Source organism: Carica papaya, chromosome 3 (genome assembly GCF_054855325.1).
Source record: "Carica papaya isolate Zhongbai chromosome 3, ASM5485532v1, whole genome shotgun sequence".
NCBI classification, from domain to species: domain Eukaryota; kingdom Viridiplantae; phylum Streptophyta; class Magnoliopsida; order Brassicales; family Caricaceae; genus Carica; species Carica papaya.
The window spans coordinates 20,515,462-20,540,275 of record NC_142311.1 but is presented as its reverse complement, the minus strand read 5'-3'; the positions used below and the strand labels follow the sequence as shown (position 1 = coordinate 20,540,275).

Here is a 24,814-nt window from a genome sequence, read left to right as displayed (position 1 = left end):
GGACACATGTCCGTAAGATGTCTAGATTGCGCACAAATTCTATAAACTCTAACCTGTTGTGTATTACCTGTAACTATATTTTGCAGCAAAGTGGTTAGTTATGAAATTTGAGATCCAAGAGAAGCAATACTTACCTCTTTCACCTTTCTTGGGGTGTCTTGCATGTTCCTGAACTGCTGCGAAGTGGCAACCATGATCGCTATCAATTCTCTAGGTTCTCGAGATGTTTTATTCACTATGGCACTACAACTTGCTGCATCTAACATTCTTCTTTCATGGGCAGAAATCCTTCATAAAGATAGTGAATTAGAGATTGTTATGAGATATCATGTTGTGGGCAAGTTGTGTACAACCGCTTGAATCTTTCTCAATAATCATGGAGACTTTCTGAATTTTTTTGCTTGCTCCCAAATATTTTCCTCCTTATTACAGTAGCTTTGAACGCGGAAACAAATCTGTCTAGAAATATTTTTACCATATTAGTACAAGTAGTAATCGAACCAGGAGTTAAATAAAATAATTAATCTTTAGCTACATCATTCAAAGAAAAGGGGAATGCTCTTAATTTTATTTGTTCTTCATAGACTCCTTGCGACTTCATGCTTGAGCACACAATATGGAATTCTTTAAGATGCTTGTGCAGGTCTTCATTCTCTAATCCTTGAAACTTGGGTAGCAAATGAATCAGCCCCGATTTTAGCTTAAACGCAGCTTCCAAGGCTGGACAAGTGATGCAAAAGGGCTGCTGGTGCTACCAATTCCCTCAAAATGCGTTCCTCGACCATCTGCTCTATTTCTACTTCTATTTTGGCAGCTGTATTCTTTTGTGCAAAAATATTGTTATGTTGGAACATTTTCCTCTTTAGCTTGGTTTGTTTCCTTATGCTCCTGACCGTTTTCTCGATTTTTAGATCATAAAGAATAGTCCTCATAGTCAAACCTGGTCGTAAAAAAATAATCAGTAAATCTCACATCTCTAACAATGACCCCAAAATTTGATGGGTGTCGAATCTACCAAAAATAAATTTATAATTAACTAATAAAATAATATTGTAGTAGTGGTAAAAAGGGTCGAATCCATAGGGAATTATAAACTAATTTTCTTCATTGACCAATGAATAAAAAGCAAAGAAAAAGCGAGTTTTTATATATTCAACATTGAAACAAAATATGAAATAGGAAATAAGCAAAGTAATATAAACCGAACTCTTGGCTGCAAGTTAGAAAGTAAATCAATTATAAGAAGGATCCTAGTCGACGAAATAGCTAGCTTCAGTAATGTAGTTGATCATAGATATAAGGATTTGTTTACACAAAATATGGTAAATTAGTTATAGTTGTCGAAAATGTTCTGACAATCAATCCTTCCTTATTCTTAAACTAACAAAGAAATATTCGTTAATTGGTTCTTCGCTGCCGAGCAGTCCTAGGAACGTCAATAAGATTTAACTTGTCAAAAAGCTTAAGCGCTAGAAGGACCAGATTCAAGTTGTCGAATTCATTCGTGTAAACCATTCAACTAGATGACTTGCCTCATTAGTGTGGCATTGACTGCTACTAGGTATAAAAAACACTCAAATAATTACGGATTTGAGGAGTTCGGCTACCTTCTTGTGGTTTCTCTTCTCATATGACGGGCCCTGTTTAAAAGGATTTAAAACAACAAATATATATAAGTGCAAAATGTAAATAAATACCAGATCTGAAATAAAACTCAAATCAATTCAATTAGATCTCACATATACATTGTTAGAGTTTGCTAAATCTATCAACTAGGAAAAAGAAATAAACTAGCCACTCATGGTGGATTTCAATACAAAAGGAGTTCTTTAAGATTAAAGAGAAGAAAAAAGATGAAAAGAGTGCGTGGAATCTGCAGCCAAAGCTCTGTGCAGTGTTGAGAAGAAGAATGATGATGAACCTACTTGGTATATGCGATTTTATAACCCAAGGAGGCTAGGGTTTTCTTCTTTTGTTGATTAGGATTATTTTCTTGATTTTTGGCTTATCCCAAGCTTTAAAAAATATTTTTTCCTTGATTTTTGGCCCCAAATCTTGGCTGAAATGATATCTCTTTCTAGATTTAAAAAACACACATTTTAATTTAAATCTGCTACTATGCACGACTCTTATCCTTGCCTGAGGCTAAGTTGTTTGTCTGCTTGATCCAAGCCTTGCTCAAGGCTTGTTTCTGGGCTAATGACTCATTTCATGAATTCTTCCCCTTTTCATATTGTTTTTCATCGTTTTGTCCTTATATCCTATCTTACGACAAAATATAAAAAATAACTCGAATTAGATAGCATACCATCAAATTTAACAACCCAAAAATGGGTGATAATTATCACATTTTAAAGCACTATCACTAGAGCGGATCTAACTCACCAGATAAACCTCTAAAACATACGCAAATAAAATAAAGTAATACATAGTGGCATGTCAAAGATCACATTCCAAGTTAAATAAATATTTAAATGATTGGTCATGCTTTTCAAACCTTTTTGTACCTTCAACCCATGAGAGGCTGACAATACCTTATAACAATTGCATCGTCTGCAATGAATCGAGGGCTAACCAGTTGCACTCATTGACAAGGTAAAAATATATACGACCCCCAAAAGAAAGTAGAAGTAGAACACATCCCAATGAAATTATTGTGTAGTTACTCAGGGATCCTCAATCATATGGTTCATGATTCACGAATTAAAAGAAAAAAATAAATTTAATAGACTTGGATTAAGGCACCCTCAAAACAATAGATCTTGAAGAGTTTGATGATCAAAATGACTTAACTAGAAGAGTAAATTTATTAGGATATCAAGTCAATTTGATAGTTGATTTAGGATGATACCAAAACTATTTTCCAAAGTCCACTAAAATTAGTTTTCGAAAGCCAGAAAACACCATTAGTGTATCATAATCATATATTTTGGAAGAGTATAAGCATGAAAGTAATACTGAGGTTACTAAGAAAATTGAGGAATCATAATTTTATTTGGTGGAAATAAATTACTCATCCGTGAAGTGAATAGAGTGACCTTAATTCAATTGCTACTAGTGTCCAAAAGGAACATTAATCTATAAACTATCCTAGGAGACAAGAAATTTATGCCTAGGTGAAATTATTTACAAAATGGATAGTGAATAATAGTATCAGAGAATTCTTTTAAGGGACTGCGATAAGAAGCACTTGGGATCTAATACCAAATTTACACAACGAACTTATTATTGTTAAAATTCTTTCAACAAAGTCCCATATCGTTTGTAAAATCCCGAGCTCAGAATTTAGATTTAGGTTGGCGTAAATTAAATTCAATAATAATAATAAATATTTAAGTTTAATTTTTTTAGAATTTTTTGAGAAATATGCATTTTGGATATATTTGAAAATAATTTTAAAAGGAAGGAGCCTAACTGGAAATAAGAAATGACCCATTTCAAATGAAAAATTAAAAACTAGGTTCAAAGTGCAAAAATAAGAAAAGCAGCCACGTGGGACGGCCACGTAAGCAGCACAACCAATCTCCGTGTGCTGCGTGGCAGACACGCCAGCATGCATTCCACGTGGGAGACCATGTAGGCAATCCACGTGCCAAGCGATCCAACAGCCCGTATTCACTCCCGCACGTATGAACGACCCAGATCTGTCCCCTATTAGGCGCAATCGAACAATCTATGTGCCTTTAATTAGATAGCCCGAATTTGTTTCTCAAATAAGTGGGATCCGACAGCTAAGATCGCTCCATGTAGGCACAAACAAATGGCCCAGATCAAGAGGAGAAGAGTATTTAAACTCCTCTTCTACCAAAACCCTAACCCTAACCGCACACCAGTTCACCGAAGAAGAAGAAGAAGGGCAGTGGGAGGAGAAGCCGACCACCGTTGCTGTCGGACCAGTGATCCAAATCAATGGCGGTAAGCGTGATTTTCTTCGATTCATCTCATTTTTCCATTTTAAGCTACCCAAAACCCTTCTTGATGTAGGAAAACCCGATGGGAAGCCATAAACGGAGGGCAGAGCTCGGCTGAGCTGCCGTACTCGAAATTAAAAAAAAAAACTTCAGTGAGCCTGAACCCTTTTCCCGTTCCTTTCATTTCTTGACCTTAGACCATCTAACATGTTTTTCGGTGCAGGGTAACCGAAAAAAATCTGTAACTACAAGGAAGAAGCAGTGGATCTCGGTGGAGCCACCACATTGGAGAGCTAAAACCACTAGTAAGTTTTAGTTTTCTCCTTTTTTACTAACAAACGCCGCTTAACCATGAATTGAGTAGGTTTCCACATAAAACCAGCCAAAACTGGCCTGAGCGAGAGGAGGAGCCACTATAGAAGGCAGAACCGGTGACTGAACACGGTGGCGCCACCATCTCAAAACCCTAAACCAGCCCTTGATGAGATTTTTGGCCCTTTTTGGCCGTTTTTCACGTATTTTCACATTATTTACGTAAGTTTTGACATTAGCATGAAAAAATCCAAAAACATCTAGGAATTGAGAACCACTAGGAAGTGTAGTAGAAAAGGTGGTGTTTTGAACACTGACTTAGGGTAAGAATTGCTCACCCTTTCTCCTGCTACAGTTAAATTAAAGTCAAATTAAAAATAAACGGAGAATTGTAGAAGGTTGGCAACCCCTTGATTAATTAAATACAGGTTACCAATGGAGCCAGTAACCAGTCAGTGTATAATTATCCCTAGCTTATTCATGTTGTCTATTTTTTATTATATTACCTTAATTGCTTACCATTACTTCGTGTACTTTAATTTATTATTTGCTTTTCTTGTCTATTTAGTTTATTCAAACAGCTTTAATCTTTATTCCATTATTATGTTTCTTGATTACATTTCTTGAACCATTAGGTCTTAATTTATATCGGTTATTAATTGGTCGTTTCGTTTTCTCGTAATTACAAAATATGAGTTTTGCACGTACTTGGTGACTAGATAATAGTGGAAAGTTGTATGTGTAAGTAACGTTGTTAAATGAAAGGGCTTATTGGGTGTCATGGGAAAGGATATACAGACCTGGTACATAGGGTAAACCCTACCGTGGACGTTACCCTAAGTTGGACGGGGCTGAGAAGTCCCATACCAGAATGGGTTGAGAATGTTTTTTATTATGCTCATTATCGGACAGCGTATTGAGGTGGTGGTGTATTTGGCACCTATTTCTGGACGGGGTATGGAGACAGTCGTTTGATTTATTGAATGGATTTTTGGTCCACATGTAATGGGGACCCCTATGGACCCCCAGCAACATCGATAAGTAAGTAAAAATTGTAAAAGTTAATTACTATTGGTCTTTTAGAATGCATAATGCGAATTACTATTTCGATTCTTATCTTCATAAATAGCATCTGGGAATTTATAGGTGAGTAAGGAATTAATGTTTTCAGTTAAATTAATTTATTTAAAAAAGAAAAATTAGCCCCATTTGTTGTTTTATGATTTTTATAAACTTTTAATTTTCCGTATCAGTGGTAAGACGTTGATATTCTTACTGAGCTAGTGTAGCTCACTCCTTTGTTATCAACCATTTTAGATCAGGACGACCAAGACTCAGATCCTGAACAGTAAGAAAACTAGCTAAAAAGTTGCAGCGGAGGTTCTAAATTACATCTTTTCATTTATATTCTTTAAGGGCATTCCCGTAGCCCGATTGAGCGTTTTAATCAAACTGTGTAAGGAATGTAACCCTAAATTCTAAATTACTTTCACAAATTAATAAATTTTAGTATTATTTTATTACTCATATTTTGGGCTTTTAAAATTGGTATCAGAGCTGCGTTACTTGGAATCATTCCTTATAGATAAGGTTAGAGAAATTCAATAAAACCTAAATCTCAAACCTTTATTGTGAAATATAAGAACAAGAACATGAGGAGAGGAAGGCCCCTGCTAAATAGAGTAGCTTGGGAGGGATTGCTTTAGGAGGATGTTGATTAGCTCTTCGAGATGCTTGAGAGACTCATCTCTACCCAGTCGGCCAGGGAGGAGATAAGGGAGTTCTCTGATCCCCCTCCACTATTGCCACAGTATAAGCCACGTCCATACCAAGAGGATCCAGTGCCACCATGGTACAACCTTACTCCTCCACTGTATCATCCGACACTACTACAGTATGATTCGGTACCACCATAAGGCCACCCGATTCCTCCTCAACATAATCCAGTTTCTCTTCAGTAAGACCCAGCTCCATCTATGATCGACCTGGACTACATCAAGAGGTAGAAGAGACTTAATCCATCTACTTTTATATGGGCATCCACTTTTGAAGAAGCTGAATACTAGTTAGCAGAGACAGAAAAGGCTTTCGTGACCCTTAAAGTAGTCCCCAAACAGAAGGTTGTTCTTACCACATACATGCTTGTAGGTGAGGTAGGGTATTGGTGGTAACTGAAGCAAGCTACTCTACACACTCTAGTCACTTAGAAATAGTTTCTGATAGCCTTCAATGCTGAGTACCTTCCAGAACATCTCTGACATCTGAAGGAGATGGAGTTTGTACACCTGGTCTAGAGAGATTTGTTAGTATCAGAATATGCTCGAAAATTCTTAGAGTTAGGTCGATACTCTCCTAAGAGCATGATAGACGAAGGCAGGAAGGCAAGAAGGTTTGAGTGGGGTCTTCGTCCTGAGATCAGACAACAGTTGTATGTCTTCGAGCTTAGCACTTATTCAGCAGTCTTGGCCAAGGCACAGTTGATAGAAAGGAATCTTTGCATTTTCCCCCAAAAATGGGCAACCCTAGGCCCTCAGTCCCACATCATCAGCCAGCACCTACTGTACTGAACCAGTAGAACAAGAGACCAAGGCCCGCAACTCAAGCTCCTTCCTAGGCCCCGGTAATAGGACGCAGTGAGGTTTGACAGCACTGTGGTACGGATCATGGAGACTGACATTACTATCACCTCAATAACACCTACCACATATGCGAGAGTGCCCAACACTACGCGCAAGAGTGTCCGTAGAATCAGAATCAGGCCAGACTCCCAGTCTAGGGCAGAGTCTACATATTCACTCAGCAGGATGTTAAAGCCAATTCGGACGTGATACATGATACGTATACTATCTGCAACCACCTTGTACATTTTTTAATTGATACTGGTACTTCACATTCTTATATTTCATATGCTTTTAGTTAAAATTTAAATATGTTACCTGAAAGTCTTGATTCTGTACTGTTTGTGTCAACATTTGGGAGTGGGACATTACTGAGGAATGTTATATATAAAGCTTGTATCATAAAAATAGTAGGTAAAAAATTGAGTGTAGATCTAATAGCACTTGACACGAGGGATTTTGATGTAATTCTTGGAATGAACTGGTTAGTGGCATATCATACTATTGTAGACTATTTTCGTAAGAAGCTTGTATTCAACATTACTAAGGAAGAGTCTTTCATAAATTAATAAAAAATTTTAGATATTATTCAAATGTGGTAACTGCATTGTTTATCAAATGCCCTTAACTTAATTATTTTTTTCCATGCTAAGCAAATCCAAGAATGAAATTTGTATTCAAGATATTACTGTTGTCCGAGATTTTTTGGATGTATTCTCTGATAAACTATAGGACTACCAGTAGATCGAGAAGTCAAATTTGCCGTAGATCTTTAGTTTGGCACCCAACCCACCTCAGTTGCCCCATACCGAATGAGTTGTGTCGAGATGAAAGAACTGAGGAAACAAATCAAGAAGTTGCAGGATAATGGGTTCATCCAACATAGTATATCCCCTTAGAGTGCTAGAGTCACGTTCGCAAGGAAAAGTGATGGGTCCACGAGGTTGTGTATTGACTACAGAGAACTGAACAAGGTCACAATCAAGAATAAATACCCCCCTCCCTAGGATTGATGATCTTTTTGACCAATTATAAGGTACACAGATTTTCTTCAAGATTAATCTATGTTCAGGATATCATCAGGTGAAGATCAAGGCAGAAGACATCCTTAAAATGACCTTAAGGACTCGGTATGTGCATTATGAGTTCCTGGTCATGCCATTTGGATTAACTAATGCACCTACGATCTTTATGCACTTGATGAACAGGGTCTTAAGGTCATTCTTGGATTAGTTTGTAATGGTATTCATTAATGATATCCTGGTTTATTCTAAAAACAGAAAGGAACACACTCAACATCTGACTCAGGTCTTACAGGTTCTTAAGAAAAAAAAACTATATGCAAAATTGAGTAAGTGTGGGTTTTGACTTGAGCAAACTTCCTTCCTATGGCATATAATATCAAAAGATGGAGTGTCAATGAATCTCGACAAGATTGATGCAGTGATTGGTTGGAAGCAGTTGACCTCGGTTTAAGAAGTTTGAATCTTCTTAGGTATGGCATGTTATTACCATAGGTTTGTAGAAAGATTCTCAAATATAGCCACCCTTTGACAATAATTATGAAAAAAAGTCAAGTTTGAGTGGAATGAGAATTGTGTAAAGAGCCTTACAGAACTTAAGGAACGATTGACTACCACACTAATCTTGGCTCTACCGAGTGGAACGGGTAGATATACAGTATACAGTTATGCATCCTACCAAGGACTGAGTTGCGTTTTGATGTAGCATGGGAATGTCATAACTTATGGGTCCAAGCAATTGAAAACTCATGAAAAGAATTACCTCGCCCACGACTTGGAGCTTACCGCCATTATCCACGCCTTAAAGACTTGGCACCATTACTTATATGGAAAAACATTTGAAATGTATACAGACTATAAGAGCTTAAAACATATATTTACCCAGAAGGACCTCAACATGCATCAGAGGCGTTGGATAAAACTCCTCAAGGATTACAATGGTAAGATCCTGTACCACTCGGGTAAAGGTAATGTAGTAGCTGATGCCATCAGTAGGAAGAATGCAGGTATATTAGCTCACGTAATGGTTTCTGAGTACAGGATGATAAAGGTTACACAACAAATACAACTCCAAGGCTTGAAAGGGGCCACGTGTCTAGCGCATTTAGTAGTTTAACCCAAATTAATCCAGAGAATAAGGGAGGTTCAACTGACTGATCCCACTCTAACAACTCTCAAAAATGGTAGAGAACAGGGTTTGAATTCAGAATTCTGAGTCTTTGCCAATGGGTTGCTCAGGTTCTAGGATAGGTTATGTGTTCCTAGTGATAACAAGTTAAAAAAGGATATCGCGACAAAGGCTCATAGTTCGAAGTTCACTATGCATTTGAGAAGTATTAAGATTTACCAAAGCATGCGACCTCAATTTTTGTAGAGTGAGATGAAAAGAAAAATTTTTAATTTTGTCTCCAAGTGCCTTATATGCCAACAGGTCAAAGTCGAGCATCAATGTCCAGGCGAGCTACTTCAGCCATTCCTAATTCTGGAGTAGAAATGAGAACATATCACAATGGACTTTATAACAGGATTACCTAAGGTACATTCGAAATACGATGTGATCTGGGTGATTATTGATCGACTCACTAAGACCTCTCATTTCTTGGCCATCAGAATGACTGATCCCTTGCACAAGCTAACTAGAATCTATATTCGGGAGATAGTCAGACTATATAGAGTTTCGGTGACTGTGGTCTCGGATAGGGACCCTAGGTTCACCTTTCAGTTTTGGACAAGTCTTCAACAAGCAATGGGGATGAAATTGTCTCTTAGCACAGCATTCCACCCCCAGACAGATGGATAATCAGAGCGAACTATTCACACACTGAAGGATATGCTCAGGGCTTGTGTTCTAGATTTCGGAGGGCACTGGGATGACCACCTACCCTTGGTAGAGTTCGCCTACAATAACAGTTATTAGGCAAATATTGGTATGACTCCGTATGAGGCATTGTATGGCTGACCTTGTAGATCACAAATTTGTTGGGAAGAGGTGGGCAACAGAAAATTGATTGACCAAAATCTTGTAGATGAGACCACAGTGAAGATTGTTAAGATCAGAAAAAACATTCAGATGACTCAGAGTAGACATAAAAGTTATGTGGACACCCAAAGGAGAAATTTAAAATTTAAAAAAGGTGATCGAGTGTTCCTTAAGGTCACCATCTTTAAGGGTATCACTAGGTTTGGGGAGAGAGGAAAGTTAAATCCTTGGTTCATCGGACCATTTGAGATTTTAGAGAGGATTGAGATATCCACCTACAGACTAACATTGCTTCTAGAATTATCCAGAGTCTATAACGTCTTCCATTTGTTGATGCTACGTAAGTATAATTCCAATCTCTCACATGTTTTGTCCTACAAACCACTTCCACTTCAAGAGGATTTATCTTGTAAGGAGGTACCGGTTAGTATTTTGTACCGAAAGAGCAGAGTACTTTATAACAGAGAAATCCTTTTTATCAAAGTACTATGGCAAAATCACTCGCAGGATGAGACCACCTAGGAGTTGGAATCATAGTTCAGGACTCGATATCCTCAACTATTTGACTATGGGGCAACAATTTGAGGGACCAAATTTTCTTAAGAGAGGTAGAGTTATAACATTTTGAGCCTGAAATTTAGGCTCGGGATGGCATAAATTAAATTCAATAATAATAATAAATATTTAAGTTTAATTTCTTTATAATTTTTTTAAGAAATATACATTTTGGATATATTTGAAAATAATTTTAAAAGGAAGGGGTCTAACTAGAAATAAGGAAGGATCCATTTTAAATGAAAAATTGAAACTGGGGCTAAAGTGCAAAAATAAAAAAAGCGACCACGTAGGATGACCACATCAGCAGCACGACTAGTCACCGTGCGTCGCGTGACAGACACGCCAGCACGCATTCCATGCTGGAGGCCATGCAGTCAATCCACATGCCAAGTGATCCAACGACCCATATTCGCTCCCGCATGCACGAACAACCCAAATTCATTCCCCCATTAGGCACAATCAAACAGTCCACGTGCCTTCAATCGAACGACCTAAATTTATTTCTAAATAAATGAGATCTGACGGTTGAGATCGGTCTATGCAGGCCTAAACAGACAGCCCAAATCGAGAGGATAGGAGTTTTTAAACTCCTCTTTCACCGATATCCTAACCTTAGCTGCAGAAAATTCACTAGAGAAGAAGAAGAAGGGCGGCCGGAGGAGAAGCCGACCACCGTCACCGCCACATCGGAAACCTAAATCTTACTATCTAGTCACCAAATACGTGCAAAACTCATATTTCACAATTACAAGAAAACAAAACGACCAATTAATAAGCGATATAAATCAAGACCCAATTGTTCAAGAAACGTAATTAAGACATTCATTGCAAACTGATGTAATAGAACAAAGATGAAAGTGATTTGAGTAAATTGAATAGAAAAGAAAAACAAACAATAAATTAAAGTACACAAAGTAACAGTAAGCAATTAAGGTAATATAACAATAAATAGACAATAAGGATAAGCTAGGGATAATTATACACTAACCAGTTACTGACTCCATCGATAACCTGTATTTAATTAATCAAGGCATCGCCAACCATATATAATTCTCCATTTTTTTTAATTTGACTTTAACTTAACCATCACAAGAGAAAGGGTGAGGGATTCTTACTCTAGGTCGGTGTCCAAACACTGCCTTTTCCACTATGCTTTCCAGTGGTTCCTGGTTCCTGAATTTTTTCCTACTAAGGTCAAAACTTACATCAAATAATGTGAAAATATGAAAAAAAGGCTAAAAAGGGCCAAAAATATCACTGAGGGCTGGTTTAGGGTTCCGGTAAGGCAGTACCACTGTGCTCCATCGCTGGTTTTGCCTTTTACGATGTCTTTTCTGCTTGGTCAGGTTGGTTTCGGCCAATTCTGGGTGGAAACCTACTCAATTCGTGGTTAGGCGGCATCTATTGGTGGAAAAAGGGAGAAAACTGAAACTTACCGGTGGTTCTGGCTCTCTAGTACGGTAGATCCACTGAGCTTCGTCACTTCTTACTCACGGGTGCAGATTTCCTTTGATTACCCTACACCAAAAAGCATGTTAGATGGCATACGGTTGAGAAACGGAAGGAATGGGAAAAGGGTTCGGGTTCACTGGAGTTTTTTTTTATTTTGGGTATGACGGCTCAGTCGAGCTTTGCCCTCCGTTTCGGGCTTCCCCTCAGATTTTTTTTGCATAAAAAAGGTTTTAGGTAGCTTAGAATGGAAAACCGAGATGAGTGGGAGAAACTTATGCTTACCATGAAAACTTGTATGTGTAAGCAACGTTGTTAAGTTAAAGGACTTACCAGGTGTCATGAGACAGGGTGTACGGACTTGATATATGGGGTAAACGCTACCATGGACGTTATCCTCAATCGGACAGGGCTGAGAAATCCCATACCGGAAGAGGTTGGAAATTTTTTTGATTATGCTCATTACCAGATGGGGTATTGACACGGTGGTGTATTTAGCGCCCATTACCAGACGGGGTACGAGGACGGTCGTTTAATTTATTGAATGGATGTTTGGTCCACGTGTAGTGGGAACCCCTATAGACCCCCAATGGCATCGGTAAGTAAGTAAAAATGGTAAAGGTTAATTACTGTTAGTATTTTAGAATGCATAATGTGAATTACTATTCTAATTCTTATCTTCATAAATAGCATCTGGGAACTTACAACTATGTGAGGAATTCATGTTTTCAATTAAATGAATTTATTTAAGAAAGAAAAATGAGCTTTATTGGTTGTTTTTTTATTTTTACAAACCTTTTATTTTTCATATTAGTGGCAAGACGTTGATATTCTTACTGAGCTAGTGTAGCTCACCCATTTATTATTAATCATTTTAAATTAGGATGACCAAAACCCGAATCCTAAACAACAAATAAACTAGCTAAAAGGTTGCCTTCTATTTTTTCCAGTTGCACAGCGAAGGTTGATCACATAAGTTTTCTGAATTACACATTTTTATTTATGTTCTTTAAGGGCATTCCTGTCGCCTATTGGGTGTTTTAATCAAACTGTGTAAGGAATGCAATCCTAAATTCTAAATTTTTTTTACAAATTGATAAATTTTAGTATTATTTTATTACCCATATTTTGGGCTTTTACATCATTCCCTTACTAACTTCCTTGGCTCCATTCTTCTATAAGTAGAAGATGAGGAGAAAAAGATAGAAGCATAGTCAGGAAAGTCCCACATAATTTCTTTGCTAACTCTATTGGCTCCGTTCTTTTATAAATAGGAGATGAGGAGAAGGGGATAGAAATATGGTGAGAAAAGCCCAACATCATTTTCTTGCTAACTTACTTGGCTCCATTTTCCTATAAATAGGGCATCAGGAAAAAGAGGTAGAAATATAGTGAGAAAAACCCCCCATCATTTTCTTGCTAACTTTTTTGGCTCCATTCTCTTATAAATAAGTATTAAGGAGAAGGAGGGAGAAGTATAGTCAGAAAAGTCTCACATTGTTTCCTTGCTAATTCCCTTGACCTTCTTCTCCTGTAACTAGGGGATGGGGGGAATGGTAGAAAATCATAATGAGAAAACTCTCACATAATTTCTTTTTGCCAACTTACTTGGCTCCTTGAGATGAAACTGAGCATGCGAGAGGAAGAAAAATCTTGGGGGAGAGCACAGGGACCTTTATTTTTCTAGAATGAGGAGGCTGCACCTTTATTACTGCTGAGTGAGAGAAAGGAACCGGATATCAGAACCTCACCTGCAGGTAAACATATTAAATTGAAATGATTTTATGGGTATTTTACTTATAGACTTTTGATGATGTTGGGAGGCATTTTGTTTTTGTCAAATCCCTATTTTTGGAAAGAAAGTCTTAGTTTTTAGCCTCGAATTTGAGGTACTCTAAGCATCAGAATAGGCAAGAATGATTTAGTCCCTAATCCTCATATATGTGATTTAGTTCATATAATTTAGATCATAATTATTTGCCTAGTATTTGTGGAGAAATATGTAGATTCATTAAACAATAATTTCAAATAATAAATCTTACATGATTTCGGATTGTAATAGACAAATGACGATGGTTAGTTGTAATATTCGTACTTAATGATGCATGATCTAGGTTTAAGTTGTTAGATTATTAGGGTTTGGAGATAGATTAGAAAATTTAAAAATTAATTACAGATTTTAAAGCGTAAATGCTTGGGAAGACGAAAAAGGTAATAGAACAAGAACAATCCAAAAAGCAACCTAACTAAACAACAAAAAAAAAAAAAATAGCATGTAACCTAAAAAGATAGGTAAAACAAATATAATCCATTGGGAAGAAATTTAAAAATAATAAGGCATGTCATAAAGTAAATAAGTGATAATAAATCTCAATTAAATAAAGTGCTAAAAATAAAATTTAGAGAGAGGATTTATGATTTTAAATAGTAGAATTAAATATAGTAGTTCCTTAAGAAAAAATTAAAAGTAATAGAACTACCTTTAAAAAGTAATAAATCGATAATGACAGTATCAATTAAATGAAATATTAGAAATAAAATAAAGAGAAAATAAAAGTCAATATAAAATGTCAGTTTAAAAGTCGTGAGTCAGTGTAAAGTGTCAAAGCATTTAAACTCATTTGATCATTTAATAATGAGGGGTGTGTGTCTAGCTGAAATTCTGTCAAAGTTACTGTTGGAGAACTATATCATGTGGATGGAAATTTAATTGTACTATTATTGTTATTGTGTTCATGAAGGTGTATGTGCGTGTGTAGCTGAAATTCAGTTGGAGTGACTATTGGTGAACCCCATTACGTGAACAAAAAAATCAACTATACTGTTACGTTGCTATGTTTATGGAGGGTGTGTGTGTGTAGTCGAAATTTGATCAAAGTGACTATTGTGAACCCCTTCTCGTGGATAGAAAAATCAACTCTATTACTTAACAATCACATTGGTGAAGAAATATTGTGGCCAGTACTACCATTACTATTATTATGTTTACTTAATTGTGGAGATCCCTACTGCTCTCCTTAATAATGATTAAAACGATGTAGTGTTAAGCATGTAAAGTGAAATGTAAAATGTGTAAGTGCTAAAATATAAATCTTAAGTGTTAAGTACGAAAAATGTAAGTGTTAAAGTAAATTGTATAAAGTACAAAGAGTTAGGAAGTGAAGTATGAAATGTCAATTGAAGAGTATAAAATATTAAAATATTAAGTGTAAGTAAAATTCAAAGGACATTGGATAAGAGAAAGTAAAGTATGAAAAGATGTAAAATCAAGTCTGTAACATCCTGAAATTTGTAATCCATATAGATCAATAAAGCGGTATTTCTTATATGTGTTTTAAATCTATTTTAAATATAAAGGGAACATGAAGAATTAGGTTTACGGAAATTTGGTGCCTACAGATTTGAGAAATTCCCAACCTACAAGTCCCTGCCTTCTTTTAACCCTTGGGCAAGAGTAGAGAATAGGCTCCCCCACACTCTCGCAGGCTAGAAATTTCGAAACTCGCAGGTGTACATTGCTCGGGCCTTACCCTTGGGCAAGGCTGACTGTGGGCATGTCAGCTTGGAACTTTAGTCTGACAAATTTTCACTTCTTGTTTGAGTAGACATCTTAGTGGACTGTTGCAAGTAGATCCCTTTCAGTTGTCATGATCTCAGACCTCCTACTTCATGCATATTAGTCACTTATCCACATCAAGGGCCGAGATACATTGTATGTCATCCAACAATCCTCCTTAATATAGAAAACTTCATTTAAAAGCCTTCCTTCCTTTTGTCTTTCTTCATTTCTGCATCGAGAGAAATAAAAATGAGAGAGTTGAGAGCTCCTCATGTGTGATTCTAAGTGTGAGAGGATGAGACAGAAGTGAGAGAGGGAGGGTAGAAAAATAGAGGATGTTGAGCGTTACTGCGTTGAAGAGGAATCCTATTTCTTTCAAGTTGAGGTAAGCTTATTTCTTCTTTCTTTGAGCTATTCTCTTCATTCTTTATGCATCCTAACACTTCTTGCACAAAATCCAGCTTCTTACTCTAGCAGTAAGCCCCAAAATCCCAAAATCCTTACTGCAGCACCTGAACGACGTCTCTGTTTGGTTAAGTCGCAATTTTTCTTTCAATCTCCTTTCTGTGTTTAGTTCTTTTCCAAATGTAGGATGTAGATTAGTCGATTTACATGTTAGGACTCTTGGGGAATGAATCCTTACGGTGAAATTTTCCCACAGTTTGCAAATTCTTCCTAAAACACATTTTGACTCTACTTTACTGTTCAAACGAGTCTTTGCTGATTCCTTTCAGTTTTTAAAACCATTTCCTAGTGTGCATTTTGGAATCCACTTCGTGTGTCAATTGAGTAAGAGGGATAATACTTTAATTTACACAAATATTGCACGATCTATATGCATTTGGAAGGTAAGATTTAAAAAAACCAAAAAATGTGTGGTTTTATGAAAATTGAAGTGTGAGTGTGTGCATGCATTGATTTCTCTGATTATTTGCTATTTTTGTGAAAGTATTTGAATATGGAATGTTTATTGATGATGTATGATGTGTTTTTATGGATTTTAACTGACCACAAGAGTAAAAATGACAAACAATCATGGAGAATTGTCAGCGGAAAGCCAAATGCTTCCTACTATGCAGCCTAGGCACTAAAATGTTGACATAGATGGGCTACATGGCATCTTCCGTGCATATGGGCGTGGGCGCACTGTCGAAGCACCCACAATTGTCGGGAAACGTCCCATTGCCCACTGCATATGTGCAGTGCGCTATGCACTAGAGGAAGGACATTGCCACGCATCCCCGCTGTGTCGGGAGTGTTTTGTCGTAAGCACCATTCATGCCTTGCGTGCAATGCGCAGGGGCAATTACCTTGGCACCAAATCGTGCCTAAGGCTTATGCCTTAAGGACATGCTGCTATGCAGCAGTCCATGGGCTGTGTGGGTCGATAAGCATACATGCATCGAAGGCCTATGCATGCTGATACGTGGTCAAGCTCTTAGCCTTGGGTAAGGCTCAGGGGAAAACCTAACTCAATTGCTACCCCACTGACTCGATTGACCTGAAAAGATTCCAAGTTTGAATAGAGCTCCAATTGTGAAGAGAGTTTCTTAGAGCTATAGCATCGATTGATCACAGCTCCTGTTTTGATCATCCTTGATTGCTTTGGTGATTTCACAGTTTACTGTGATATATCTCGCTGTGGCTTGGGTTGCGTACTTATGTAGTACGGTATAGTTGTTGTTTATGGCTTTAGATAATTAAAATAACATAAGCTCAACCACCCTACACATGATCTTGAGCTTGCGGCTATTGTTTTTGCCTTAAAGATTTAGAGACACTATCTTTATGGTGAAACCTTTGGGATTTTCATAGATTACAAGAGTTTGAAGTATCTCTTTACGCAAAAAGAATTGAGTTGGTTGGACCTACTAAAGGAGTATGATTACACCATTTCGTATTACCTTAGAAAGGGTAATATCGTAGCTGACGCCCTCAGTGGGAAGAGTTCTAGTTATGTTACCCAATTGATGGTCTCTGAGTGTCAGTTGCACACAACTATCTAGGACTTGTCCTTGGACACTACTGATGATGGTGCCCTTTCTTGCTCACTTGAATAGTCAACCTTACTTCATTGAAAGTATTAGAGATTTTTAATCCAGAGATCCCTAGGTCTTGAAATAAAAAGAGAGGATTTCTCTTAGTGAAAAATTGGACTTTTAGGTTTCTGATGATGATATTGTTCGATTCAGGGAGTGATTATGGGTACTAGAGGATTTAGAGTTGAGGCAGGATATCTTGGGGGAGGCTCATTCATCTCGATTGTCTATTCATCCTGATAGCACCAAGATGTATCATGATTTGAAATATCATTTTTAGTGGCTAGGTATGAAACGTGATATCATGGACTTTATCTCTAGGTATCTTACTTATCAGCGGGTCAAGGCTGAGCATCAGTGACATGGTGGTTTGCTTCAGTCTCTCCCTATTCCTAAATAAAAGCAAGAGCATGTGACTATGGATTTCATTATTATATTGCCCCGGAATAGCCATGGATATAATGTTATTTGGGTAATCATCTAAATGTTGACCAAGTCTATTCACTTCTTAGCTATGAAGACTATTGATCCTTTGAGTCGTTTAGCTGCGTTATACATTTGGGAGATCGTCCATCTTTATAGTACCCAAATGTTTATTATTTTTGATCGAGACTCTCTATTTACCTCTAGATTTTAATCTATTTTCTAAAATGCTCTTGGTCCTCATATTTCTTTTAGTACTACCTTTCATCCTCAAACTGATGGGCAATGTGAAAGAACTATATAGACGCTTGAGGACATGCTGAGAGCATACATTATTGATTTTGGAGGTAGTTAGGATAGACACTTGCCATTAGTGCAGTTTGCGTACAATAACAACTTCCACTCTAGCATAGGGGTAACACTTTATGAGGCTTTGTATGGTAGACTTTGCTGTTCTCTTTCCTGTTAGGTCAAAGTTGAGAAGAGACATTTGTCAGGACCCACCCTAGTTTGGGAAATCATTAATGAGATTTTGATTATTGAAACAAAATGTTATTTCTACCCAAAGTCAGCAAAAGAGCTATGCGGATAATAGAAGGAAGAACATCGAATTTGCAGTTGGGGATCACGTATTCCTTAAGGTTTCTCTGGTCGGGGGAATCATGAGATTTTGGAGACAAGAAAATTTGAGTCCTAGGTCCATTGGACCTTTCCAAATTTTGGAATGGGTTGGCAACACAACTTATTGTCTAACCCTTCCACCTCAGCTTTTCGGCATCCATGATGTCTTCCATGTCTACATGCTTAGGAAGTACCATTGTGATCCAACTCATGACATCTCTTATGAGCCATTAGCATTGCAATAAGACTTGTCTTAAGAGAAATGTCCCATCTGTATCCTCAATAGACAAGATACAACACTGCGATCCCCAAAGATATCTATAGTTAAAGTATTTTGGCGTAACCACACCCCTAAAGAAGCAACTTGGGAGGTAGAGAGTGTTATGAGGGACATGTATTGTGGGTTGTTTGGTTAGTTTGTTTTCTTAAAAATTGAAGAAAAAATTTCATTTTAGGGGGCAAAATGTAACATTTTGAAACTTGTAATCCTTACAAATTAATAAAGAGATATTTCTTATATATGTCTTAAATTTATTCTGTATTTTAAATCTATTTTAAATATAAAGGAAACATGAAGAATTTGGTTGATGGTAATTTGGTGCCCGCTGACTAGAGAAATTCTCAACCTGAGTCCCTGCCTTCTTTTAACCCTTAGGCAAGGGTAGAGGTTAGGCTTCCCCACACTCTCGAGGGCTAGAAAATTCAAAATCCACAGGTGTATGTCGCTTAGGCCTTATCCTTAGGTAAGGGTTACCGTGGGCGTGTCAGATTGGAACTTCGATTTGACAGATTTCCACTTCTTGTTTGAGTGGACATCAGAGTGGACTGTTGCAGGTAAATCCCTTCTAACTGTCATGATCTTAGACATCCTACTTCATGCATGTCAATCACTTATCCTCATCAAGGGCCAGGATACATTACATGTCATCCAACTGTCCTCCTTGATACAGAAAACTCCATTCAAAAGCCTTCTTTCCTTCTGTCTTCTTTATTTTTTCATAGAGAATGAGAAAATATAGAGAATTGAGAGCTCCTTTTGTGAGGATTCTGAGTGTGGGAGGAAGAGAGAGAAGCAAGAGAGAGAGAGAGGGTAGAAAAAACAGAGGGTGTTGAGTGTAGGCGCATCGAAGAGGAATCTAATTTCTTTCTAACTGAGGTAAGTCGATTTATTCTTCTTTTGAGCTATTCTCTTCATTTTTTATGTTGCTTAACACTTCTTGCACAAAACTAGCTTCCGATTCATAGTAGTAAGCCCTGAAATCCCAAATCCTTACTGCAGCACCTGAATGACATCTCTATTTGGATAAGTTGCTGTTTTTCTTTCAATCTCTTTTTTATTTACAATTCTTTTCCAAATGTAGGCTGTAAATTAGTCGATTTACATGTTAGGATTTTTGAGGAATAAATCCTTATGGTGAAATTTGCCCAAATTCTGCAAATATTTCCCAAAACACAATTTGACTCTGATTTACCGTTCAGGCGAGTCTTTGCTGATTCCTTTGAGTTTTTATAATCATTTCCTTGTCTATTTTGGAATCTAATTTGTGCGTCAATCGGGTAAGAGGGATAATACTTTAATTTACGTAAATGTTGCCCTTTTTATATGTATTTAGAAGGTAAGACTTGAAGAAAACTGGAAAACACGTGGTTTTGATGAAAATAGAAGTGTGAGTGTGTGCATGCATCGATTTCTTTGATTATTTACTCTTTTTGTGAACGTATTTGAATTTGGAATGTTTACTGATGATGTATGATGTGTTTTTGTGGATTTTAATTGGTCACAAAAGCAAAAATGATAGAAAATCATGAAGAGCTATCGGTGCAAAGCCAGATGTTTCCTGCTGTACAGTCCAGGCACCCAAGTGTCAGCGTAGATGGGCTACATGGCATCTACCATGGTGGGGCACTGTCTAGGCGCCCACAAGTGCCAAGATTATGTCCTCTTGCGTGCTGCATATGCGCATCACACTGCGCACGAGAGGAAGGATACTGCTAGGCACCCCCATTGTGCCAAGAGTGTTATGTCGTAGGCACCATGCGTGCCTTGTGTGCAATGTGTGCAGGGGCACCTGCCTTGGTGCCAAGCCATGCCTAAGACTTATGCACCAAGGACCCACTGTTGTGCATTAGTTCATGGGCTGTGCATGTCGATAGGCATACACGCGCTGAGTGCTTGTGCAGGTCGATACGTCGTTAGGTTCTTAGCCTCGGGTAAGGCTTAAGGGAAAGCCTCTCCCTGCACCAATAAGGTGCAATATTCAGAAATTGTAAAATTCATTAAACTTGAAATTAATTTAATGAATGAAAATGGATAAAATTTATAAAGAAAGAAAAATGAAAAAAAAATTCAATTTTGGAATTAATATAAGAAAATTAACACAACATAAGAAAATTGTGAATATAACGTTGCAATTTTTGAAGAAATGAGAAATTTGGGAATTTCAATAATAAACCTATAAATTGATATTGGTAAATGCATAGATTAAGGGACCTAGACTTAAAGGCTAATAAATAGAAAACAAAATGAAATCACATTGTTGAGTCTAAATCTGATTCTCTAGTTTTCTTTGGAGGTAGTGGTAATTGTAGTAACTTGCAGGAGCCACTAGGCCTATGACTTGGGGGTATGTTTGAATAGTTGGGACATAATTTGTCAAGGACAAAATGTGACCATGGCTATCTGAGATAGTTGCACCCACCGTGTGAAATGAAGTCGTCTGAGAAAGTTGTTACTATTACTATCTAGGATAGTTGGCACTATGGCGACCCGAGACACCTAGCGTGTATGGACCAAAGTGCTTAGTGTCCTTTTTCTGTACTTATTTATTTTATGATGATGCATGTAATTGTTATTGACAGATGTAATTTGTTTACCCATTTCATAGATGGTGGTGTCCTTTGTTGTCCTCCTTGGAAATATGGTTAGCAGCTGCGCGCATAAATGTGGACTCACTTTAATTAACTGTAAGATAATAAGTCTGTAATCTCTAAAACTATAAAATTTTAGTCTTAATAACAAGGTGGAGGATATGTGTGTTAAGACTATTGATTGATTGTGATATTCTAGATGTAATACATTGGCACTTTGATAAGAAGAATGGCACTATTGAGTAGATAATATGAGAAGTATGCACATGTATGGGAATTTCATTAATTATTAATTTTTTCTAGTGACTATTTTGAAATGTATTTGCATAGTAAGTTTTATGGAACTCAATCCTAATCCATTTCTCCCAAATGAGCTAGGTGAGGAGATTCCAGTCGAGCCATGTCTAGACTCCTTCAAGGAGAACTAGGGAAGCAGATTGTTGGAGATTATTTTGGAAAGGCTTTAGGTTAATTTTATTTTGTATTTTGTTTCTTTTTGAAAAAATATTATGTATATAAAATATAATTAACCATAGTGGATTAAAATACTACTTTTTATTTATGTATGGGGATGTGATAATCCTGTATTTTTATATTTTATTATTAGTTTAGTGGCTCAATTTATCACTGGTGCTTTCGGTTGGCACTAGGGTGATGCAGAAGGGTATGAGGATGATCGAATCAATGCCTATAACCCACACAACATTATGCACTACCGAAATTATAATCGTCTAGATAAACCACTTCCTCTAATTAAATCTATAATCCTAAAAAAAATGTAAAAACAACGATTAGGAAAAATAAATAAGGAAAGAAAAAATGTCATGGACTTACCGATAAGTTGATCTTTGCTCTTTGACTCAATAAGATTTCTAAAGACTCTTGCTTTTAAAAAAAATTGAAGAAGCTACTTTAATAAAAATGCTAAAAGAAGAAAAGCCTAAGTTTTCAAGAATTATCTCAAATTGATTGTAATTGGTGTTTACAATATAGGGGTAAAGCATTTATAGACTTTTCAAGATAATTTAGATTAATACAAATTTTTGGAATAATTTAATAAAATAATACTCTAGATAAAATTTTATCTAAGTTTAGGATAATTATACAATAAAATAATTATTTTATCTCAAAAAATTTAATTAAAAAATTTTAAGAAATAGACTTACAATAAAATAATAATTAAAATATTTTAATACTTATCCCATGTGAATTTCATATAAAAACACATGTGAAAATTAATTTAAACATGTGAGATTTTAATTTAAAATATAGGTAATTTAAAAAGTGGGTCCTAAAAGCCAATTAAAAATAAAAAATAAAAAATATTAAATAATTAAGAAGCAAAAGGGTTGGCTAGGTTTGGGTCTTCCGAATAGGCCAGGCTAGTTGATCTGTGCGAGCTATATGGAAAAGTCCCGTAGGAATTGCTGGTTGGCATGTTTAGGCCGACCTCGAGCCCGCCTGCACAGGATGTGCACACTCAATTCCATGGGCCTACGCGCGAGCAGTTGGTTTCACATGGGCATTCCCGGACGCTTATGCATGCAATTCGTGTGGGCACACAAGCATGTTTGTGGGCTGTGTTAGTCGGGCTGCATGACCGGCACACGTATGGGAAGCCTTACTCGCGTGCGGGCTTTCAGGTTGATGCGCCGGAAAAGTTACCAGTCCCCGGTTTTCTTGTAGAGTATAAAGTTGCCTTGACTATTTCATCATGGGACCTTGGAACACCGGTGGACATGTGGACAAAGTATCCTATATGTATAGGGCAACATATGTGTACCCTACAATTACCCATACCCATACTACATTCAGGCTTTCTTTTTGGATTAGAATTTTTGAGTCAAGTCATTCCTTAGTAGTAAGGCCCGTTATCCTCCAAGTTTTTTGGCCCTTTTTGGTGTCATTTTTTCTTAGGGCGGGGACTCTGTTTGGTGGATTCAGCCTTGATATGTGATACTTGGTTGGGAATAGCATAGCTTGAAATATTGTTACCTCACAATTATTTTCTTTCATTTCCTGGAAGCTTATCTATACTTGCTCGCTTTTTGCACACCTCTAGGTTAGGTGTGGTTTCAGTAGGTATCGCGTCATCCCTCCTTCTCTAAGAGGATTCGTGCTCGAATTTGTGGAGACTATAAATTTTCATTTAAGGTCAATGAAGATAGAGGATTTATCATATATCCGGTGGGGTGCTCGAGTTGTTCTTGAATGAAGAAACACCTTTTGTTCAGATACGAATTGTGGTCCTTCTTCGCCTGTCTCTTTGCGAACTCCTCGTATGACTTTTTAATTTTCAATTGATCCTCATAAGTGTCCCTTCTTGACAAAGGTGAACATATGTGTGGTTATTCATTCAGATCAAATACTAATTCTTTTCGCTGGCATGGCTGACATCTTAGTCATATTGCCAAGGCCTTCCTAGCAACTAGTGTCTTACTTGCATGAGAACTACATTGCACAATATCTCATATGTGAGTCACCAATAGAGAATGGGACACATACCTATTAGGTGATGTTGATTCCTTTACTGTCATTCAACTAGTGCAACTTATAGGGAGTGGGGTGTTGTTTGCACGTCAACCCTGCCTAATCTACCAGCGAGGTACTAGCAAAGTTAGCACAACTGCCTCCATCAACTATCACACTATAGACCTTTCCATTAACCAGGCACCTAAAGTGGAAAATAGTCTCTCTGTAACTGTTGTCTTCGGGCTTAACCTGTTTGTTTAGTGCTCATTAAGCCACAAACAAATCTCACTATACTTGTCGAACTCTCTTTGCATCCATTAGCAGTAGATCTTCTTACTCATTACTGCTTTCGTGGTCACTGATGATATCTCCATCATCTTGGATAATTATAGCACGCTGATTAGGACATTGGGATGCAATATACCCACTCCTAAGCACTTGAAATATTTAACAATGCTCTGACGGGTGGCTGGTGCCTTAGGATTAACTGTTGGATTGCCAACAGGTTGTTTTCCGTTACTGTCATCCATTTTCTTACTTTCATTGCTTTGAGTCCATCTTTGATTTCCCTGGGGAGTATTACTGACATACTCTCGATTGGTCCTCTATCTTTCAGTTGCCTTTCAATTTTAGTGACCTTGTGCACCATCTCGTTTAGGTCGACATAGTTTTGGAGTTCAAGTATATTAGCGATATCCTTGTTTGAGCTCTCTAAGAATCGAGCCATGGTGGCTTCTAGCTGTTCGTTAATTCGAGCCCTAATTATGGTTATCTTCATTTCCTTATAGTACTCTTCCGCTAACTTAGAACCCTGCGTCAGGCGTTGCAATTTCAGATTCATGTCCCTGTCAAAGTGAGCTGGCACAAATCGCTTCCTCATGATGGATCTCACTTCTCACCATGTGGTGATTGGTAAGTCTCCATCTCGTTCCCGGAGAAGAGCTAATTGATCCGACCATACTGAGGCATAGTCGGTAAACT

The 24,814-nt window shown here is 37.2% G+C and overlaps 1 long non-coding RNA gene across 1 annotated transcript; it reads left to right on the top strand.

The window, feature by feature from the left end:
• Nucleotides 1-15,220: 15,220 nt before the first annotated feature.
• On the top strand, nt 15,221-21,086 carry LOC110818510 (uncharacterized). The gene is made up of 3 exons (XR_015817924.1): nt 15,221-15,795; nt 15,872-19,649; nt 20,281-21,086. It is a non-coding gene; the product is annotated as an uncharacterized LOC110818510 (long non-coding RNA).
• Nucleotides 21,087-24,814: the final 3,728 nt, after the last annotated feature.